This window comes from Schistocerca serialis, chromosome 5 (genome assembly GCF_023864345.2).
Source record: "Schistocerca serialis cubense isolate TAMUIC-IGC-003099 chromosome 5, iqSchSeri2.2, whole genome shotgun sequence".
Taxonomy (NCBI): Eukaryota; Metazoa; Arthropoda; class Insecta; order Orthoptera; family Acrididae; genus Schistocerca; species Schistocerca serialis.
In genome coordinates this window covers 812,389,849-812,397,348 of record NC_064642.1, presented here as the reverse complement: position 1 = coordinate 812,397,348, position 7,500 = coordinate 812,389,849, and the positions used below count along the sequence as shown (strand labels likewise).

At 49.2% G+C, this 7,500-nt stretch overlaps 1 non-coding gene across 1 annotated transcript in view; it reads right to left on the bottom strand.

The window, feature by feature from the left end:
• Nucleotides 1-1,369, bottom strand: part of LOC126482888 (small subunit ribosomal RNA) — a 1,909-nt gene extending 540 nt beyond the window's left edge. Inside the window, exon 1 of the ribosomal RNA XR_007587724.1 lies at nt 1-1,369. This exon is cut by the window's left edge and continues 540 nt beyond it. This is a non-coding gene — a ribosomal RNA (small subunit ribosomal RNA).
• Between the last annotated feature and the right edge of the window lie 6,131 nt (nt 1,370-7,500).

Sequence of the window (7,500 nt, the reverse complement as noted above, 5' to 3'; positions counted from 1 at the left end):
CCACCACCCACCGAATCAAGAAAGAGCTATCAATCTGTCAATCCTTCCGGTGTCCGGGCCTGGTGAGGTTTCCCGTGTTGAGTCAAATTAAGCCGCAGGCTCCACTCCTGGTGGTGCCCTTCCGTCAATTCCTTTAAGTTTCAGCTTTGCAACCATACTTCCCCCGGAACCCAAAAGCTTTGGTTTCCCGGAGGCTGCCCGCCGAGTCATCGGAGGAACTGCGGCGGATCGCTGGCTGGCATCGTTTATGGTTAGAACTAGGGCGGTATCTGATCGCCTTCGAACCTCTAACTTTCGTTCTTGATTAATGAAAACATACTTGGCAAATGCTTTCGCTTCTGTTCGTCTTGCGACGATCCAAGAATTTCACCTCTAACGTCGCAATACGAATGCCCCCGCCTGTCCCTATTAATCATTACCTCGGGTTCCGAAAACCAACAAAATAGAACCGAGGTCCTATTCCATTATTCCATGCACACAGTATTCAGGCGGGCTTGCCTGCTTTAAGCACTCTAATTTGTTCAAAGTAAACGTGCCGGCCCACCGAGACACTCAATAAAGAGCACCCTGGTAGGATTTCAACGGGGTCCGCCTCGGGACGCACGAGCACGCACGAGGCGGTCGCACGCCTTCGGCTCGCCCCACCGGCAGGACGTCCCACGATACATGCCAGTTAAACACCGACGGGCGGTGAACCAACAGCGTGGGACACAAATCCAACTACGAGCTTTTTAACCGCAACAACTTTAATATACGCTATTGGAGCTGGAATTACCGCGGCTGCTGGCACCAGACTTGCCCTCCAATAGATACTCGTTAAAGGATTTAAAGTGTACTCATTCCGATTACGGGGCCTCGGATGAGTCCCGTATCGTTATTTTTCGTCACTACCTCCCCGTGCCGGGAGTGGGTAATTTGCGCGCCTGCTGCCTTCCTTGGATGTGGTAGCCGTTTCTCAGGCTCCCTCTCCGGAATCGAACCCTGATTCCCCGTTACCCGTTACAACCATGGTAGGCGCAGAACCTACCATCGACAGTTGATAAGGCAGACATTTGAAAGATGCGTCGCCGGTACGAGGACCGTGCGATCAGCCCAAAGTTATTCAGAGTCACCAAGGCAAACGGACCGGACGAGCCGACCGATTGGTTTTGATCTAATAAAAGCGTCCCTTCCATCTCTGGTCGGGACTCTGTTTGCATGTATTAGCTCTAGAATTACCACAGTTATCCAAGTAACGTGGGTACGATCTAAGGAACCATAACTGATTTAATGAGCCATTCGCGGTTTCACCTTAATGCGGCTTGTACTGAGACATGCATGGCTTAATCTTTGAGACAAGCATATGACTACTGGCAGGATCAACCAGGGAGCTGCGTCAACTAGAGCTGAGCAGCCGGCCGCCCGGGAGTGTGTCCCGGGGGCCCGCGCGAACACGCAAGCGTCCGCTCAATTATTCTGCAAACAGGAGGAGGCTGAGCTCCCCTGCACAACACACCTCGAAACCCTCTCAGGTCCCGGCGGCGCGCAGCGCCGTCCTAAGTACTTGGTCGGGTTCGAGAGAGGCGCAATCGCCCGGAGTTAGGCGAGTAGACGCTTTAGGTGCGACCACCCGTGCTCCCAACTGAGCTTGCCGCTGCCGACAGAGGCCCGGGAGCGTGCTGTCGTGGCATTGCCGGCGGGAGACAACACGCGCCACCTACGGTGACCGGCAGCTCCAACGCCAGCGCCACAGAAGGACAAAAGCCCCACTTGGGTGCCGAAGCGAACTCTCCCAGCACAGCGCACGCGCCAACACGTCCGCACAGCTGCGATACAAACCACCTGCGAGAACCGCTGGGGCGACCGAGCAGCAGACGGCGTCGCGGCGCCGAGCGCCGGGCGGCGGCGCATCCTCAGCGCACACAGTCCTCAATCGGACCAGCACACTGCAGATGGCCACCGCGCTTCGCACCGGGCCCGCGAGGACCTACTTTGGCCGCAAGGCGCCGCGAGCAGGGGGCGCCGGCGCGCAGCTGCGCCGCCTGCCGCGTCCGTCGGCCGGCGCGCCTGCCACTGGCCGCCCCCACCAGCCGGCTGTAGCGCGTGCGCCCACGCACCGCGCTGCCAGCACGCCGGGCGGCCCCCCCTCACCGGCCGGGGACGGTCCCACCCAGCCACCGCCGCGTATCGCCTCACACCCAGATCCCCTTTCGCGTTCGTGGGCATGGTGGGTCCCCTTTCACGTTCGTGGGCATGGTGGGTATCCCTGAAACAACCGGTTAATAGCTCGACCGATCGTCGCCAACACTGATTCACCTCTAGCGAGAACAACCGCACCACAACGGGTTACCTGTTGTTCATTTGCGTAACGTCACCAGCAAACGTAGACGTCCATCGCCATTTGCAACGAGTATTGCATGCCTGTGTCAGGTGTCACAACACACTACGTCTGCCCACATAGACGCAACAACATGTGCACGCCTCGAGAACACGTGGAAGGTAGCCCCCGTACGTATGCGGTGTCCATTGCGCGAACGACTGTCAGCCGGCCTCTGCAGGATGTCGCAGATGTGGAACGCGGTGCAACATGCTATCACGGTGTGTGAGAAGAGACGACTACGTCCGAATACACGCTCCACTACATCAACAGACTGCTCATGCTGATCGCCATCCAGGGCGTCCGTTCCTCCCACACGTCTGAATGGCGTACCACACTGCAATCCAGCTCTTATAGGGAGACGACACGTAGCTGCGTGCACAATATTTGGACTGTATGGTCTGCCGTTGCTAGGCGCAGTCGTCGTACGGTCACACATGTGCCACGATGTATCATTCAGTACATACGGACCAATGTGCAGTACAGTTTGTGGGTTTTGCGTACATCGGCGGACAGGTGACAGGCCGTACCACAACGTAGGCTGAGTACGTCGGCATGCGAAGGGCATTGAACATGCAAACTTCTCAACGACCAGCTTGCGAAGGCAGGGGGGAAGGGGGGGGGGCATGTACGTCCTGCTGCTATCCACATTACAGTGTATAGCAGGAGCATGTGGAAAGTCAGCAACACCTGCAAGGTGTTTAACATGACGCGATACACAGGGGACCGGGCAGTGCGAATAGCGAACTATATTGCGAGGGTTGCGGTTAGGCAACACTACACTAATTTAACGAGTTGCATAACAATTACAGAGCAGGTTCAGCGACAACGTGCGTCAGGTTAAGGCGCAATATAGGTTAGGTTGAGGCACAATATAGGTTAGGTTAAGGCACAAATTGGGTTACGTTAAGGCACAACATGGGTTACGTTAAGGCACAACATGGGTTACGTTAAGGCACAAATTAGGTTACGTTAAGGCACAAATTAGGTTACGTTAAGGCACAAATTAGGTTACGTTAAGGCACAAATTAGGTTACGTTAAGGCACAAATTAGGTTACGTTAAGGCACAAATTAGGTTACGTTAAGGCACAAATTAGGTTACGTTAAGGCACAAATTAGGTTACGTTAAGGCACAAATTAGGTTACGTTAAGGCACAAATTAGGTTACGTTAAGGCACAAATTAGGTTACGTTAAGGCACAAATTAGGTTACGTTAAGGCACAAATTAGGTTACGTTAAGGCACAAATTAGGTTACGTTAAGGCACAAATTAGGTTACGTTAAGGCACAAATTAGGTTACGTTAAGGCACAAATTAGGTTACGTTAAGGCACAAATTAGGTTACGTTAAGGCACAAATTAGGTTACGTTAAGGCACAAATTAGGTTACGTTAAGGCACAAATTAGGTTACGTTAAGGCACAAATTAGGTTACGTTAAGGCACAAATTAGGTTACGTTAAGGCACAAATTAGGTTACGTTAAGGCACAAATTAGGTTACGTTAAGGCACAAATTAGGTTACGTTAAGGCACAAATTAGGTTACGTTAAGGCACAAATTAGGTTACGTTAAGGCACAAATTAGGTTACGTTAAGGCACAAATTAGGTTACGTTAAGGTACAATATGGGTTAGGTTAAGGTACAATATGGGTTAGGTTAAGGTACAATATGGGTTAGGTTAAGGTACAATATGGGTTAGGTTAAGGTACAATATGGGTTAGGTTAAGGCACAACGTAGGTTAGGTTAAGGCACAACATAGGTTAGGTTAAGGCACAACATAGGTTAGGTTAAGGCACAACATAGGTTAGGTTAAGGCACAACATAGGTTAGGTTAAGGCACAACATAGGTTAGGTTAAGGCACAACATAGGTTAGGTTAAGGCACAACATAGGTTAGGTTAAGGCACAACATAGGTTAGGTTAAGGCACAACGTAGGTTAGGTTAAGGCACAACGTAGGTTAGGTTAAGGCACAACGTAGGTTAGGTTAAGGCACAACGTAGGTTAGGTTAAGGCACAACGTAGGTTAGGTTAAGGCACAACGTAGGTTAGGTTAAGGCACAACGTAGGTTAGGTTAAGGCACAACGTAGGTTAGGTTAAGGCACAACGTAGGTTAGGTTAAGGCACAACGTAGGTTAGGTTAAGGCACAACGTAGGTTAGGTTAAGGCACAACGTAGGTTAGGTTAAGGCACAACGTAGGTTAGGTTTAAGGCACAACGTAGGTTAGGTTAAGGCACAACGTAGGTTAGGTTAAGGCACAACGTAGGTTAGGTTAAGGCACAACGTAGGTTAGGTTAAGGCACAACGTAGGTTAGGTTAAGGCACAACGTAGGTTAGGTTAAGGCACAACGTAGGTTAGGTTAAGGCACAACGTAGGTTAGGTTAAGGCACAACGTAGGTTAGGTTAAGGCACAACGTAGGTTAGGTTAAGGCACAACGTAGGTTAGGTTAAGGCACAACGTAGGTTAGGTTAAGGCACAACGTAGGTTAGGTTAAGGCACAACGTAGGTTAGGTTAAGGCACAACGTAGGTTAGGTTAAGGCACAACGTAGGTTAGGTTAAGGCACAACGTAGGTTAGGTTAAGGCACAACGTAGGTTAGGTTAAGGCACAACGTAGGTTAGGTTAAGGCACAACGTAGGTTAGGTTAAGGCACAACGTAGGTTAGGTTAAGGCACAACGTAGGTTAGGTTAAGGCACAACGTAGGTTAGGTTAAGGCACAACGTAGGTTAGGTTAAGGCACAACGTAGGTTAGGTTAAGGCACAACGTAGGTTAGGTTAAGGCACAACGTAGGTTAGGTTAAGGCACAACGTAGGTTAGGTTAAGGCACAACGTAGGTTAGGTTAAGGCACAACGTAGGTTAGGTTAAGGCACAACGTAGGTTAGGTTAAGGCACAACGTAGGTTAGGTTAAGGCACAACGTAGGTTAGGTTAAGGCACAACGTAGGTTAGGTTAAGGCACAACGTAGGTTAGGTTAAGGCACAACGTAGGTTAGGTTAAGGCACAACGTAGGTTAGGTTAAGGCACAACATAGGTTAGGTTAAGGCACAACATAGGTTAGGTTAAGGCACAACATAGGTTAGGTTAAGGCACAACATAGGTTAGGTTAAGGCACAACATAGGTTAGGTTAAGGCACAACATAGGTTAGGTTAAGGCACAACATAGGTTAGGTTAAGGCACAACGTAGGTTAGGTTAAGGCACAACGTAGGTTAGGTTAAGGCACAACGTAGGTTAGGTTAAGGCACAACGTAGGTTAGGTTAAGGCACAACGTAGGTTAGGTTAAGGCACAACGTAGGTTAGGTTAAGGCACAACGTAGGTTAGGTTAAGGCACAACGTAGGTTAGGTTAAGGCACAACGTAGGTTAGGTTAAGGCACAACGTAGGTTAGGTTAAGGCACAACGTAGGTTAGGTTAAGGCACAACGTAGGTTAGGTTAAGGCACAACGTAGGTTAGGTTAAGGCACAACGTAGGTTAGGTTAAGGCACAACGTAGGTTAGGTTAAGGCACAACGTAGGTTAGGTTAAGGCACAACGTAGGTTAGGTTAAGGCACAACGTAGGTTAGGTTAAGGCACAACGTAGGTTAGGTTAAGGCACAACGTAGGTTAGGTTAAGGCACAACGTAGGTTAGGTTAAGGCACAACGTAGGTTAGGTTAAGGCACAACGTAGGTTAGGTTAAGGCACAACGTAGGTTAGGTTAAGGCACAACGTAGGTTAGGTTAAGGCACAACGTAGGTTAGGTTAAGGCACAACGTAGGTTAGGTTAAGGCACAACGTAGGTTAGGTTAAGGCACAACGTAGGTTAGGTTAAGGCACAACGTAGGTTAGGTTAAGGCACAACGTAGGTTAGGTTAAGGCACAACGTAGGTTAGGTTAAGGCACAACGTAGGTTAGGTTAAGGCACAACATAGGTTAGGTTAAGGCACAACATAGGTTAGGTTAAGGCACAACATAGGTTAGGTTAAGGCACAACATAGGTTAGGTTAAGGCACAACATAGGTTAGGTTAAGGCACAACATAGGTTAGGTTAAGGCACAACATAGGTTAGGTTAAGGCACAACATAGGTTAGGTTAAGGCACAACATAGGTTAGGTTAAGGCACAACATAGGTTAGGTTAAGGCACAACATAGGTTAGGTTAAGGCACAACGTAGGTTAGGTTAAGGCACAACGTAGGTTAGGTTAAGGCACAACGTAGGTTAGGTTAAGGCACAACGTAGGTTAGGTTAAGGTACAACGTAGGTTAGGTTAAGGTACAACGTAGGTTAGGTTAAGGTACAACGTAGGTTAGGTTAAGGTACAACGTAGGTTAGGTTAAGGTACACCGTAGGTTAGGTTAAGGTACAACGTAGGTTAGGTTAAGGTACAACGTAGGTTAGGTTAAGGTACAACGTAGGTTAGGTTAAGGTACAACGTAGGTTAGGTGAAGGCGCAATGTAGGTTAGGTTAAGGTACGATATACCTTAGGTTAAGGTACAATATCGCTTAGGTTAAGGTACAATATAGCTTAGGTTAAGGTACACGTTGTAGGAAAGGTGTATTTTGGGGGGGGAGGGGGCGGCAGGTTCGTTGATAGTGATTATCGTAAGTGCATGCCTGCGGGATCATCCGATTTGTCACGTCAGGATGCACTTGTGGCTCATGACAGGCGGCGCTCCGATTCCAAGGTTGTGGCAGATCTGTGTCTTTCATTCCTGCCATTGTTTGTGTACTGTGACAGGAGGCAGTATTGTGATGTTGGGTGCACCCCTGTGTAGGACATGTGTGGGTGTTCGTGGCTTAGCTGAGCAATGGCGGATGTCGGAAGGGTGGGATATTCTGTTTTCTGGGTGGACCTCCCGGTCTGGTTATGATAGTGTGGATTGTGTAATGTGGCGGAGAGGATGCACCGGATGTTCTTCCATGCTGGTGGTTAGATATTGTGTGTGTGCCTGTTAGAGGCAGAGAGTAGTGTGTGATAGTGTCTGGCTGACGTGTGGTTCTCATTGTGTGCAGAGTCTTTCAGCATGTATAGGGACGGTTGTATATATTATCTGTATTCTGATGGCTCTGCATCTATTACTAATCAGTGCCGTGTATACGGTTACTCTGGTTCCAGTCGAAACTGTTCTATCTCTGTACATTAGTGACACTGCGGCCTC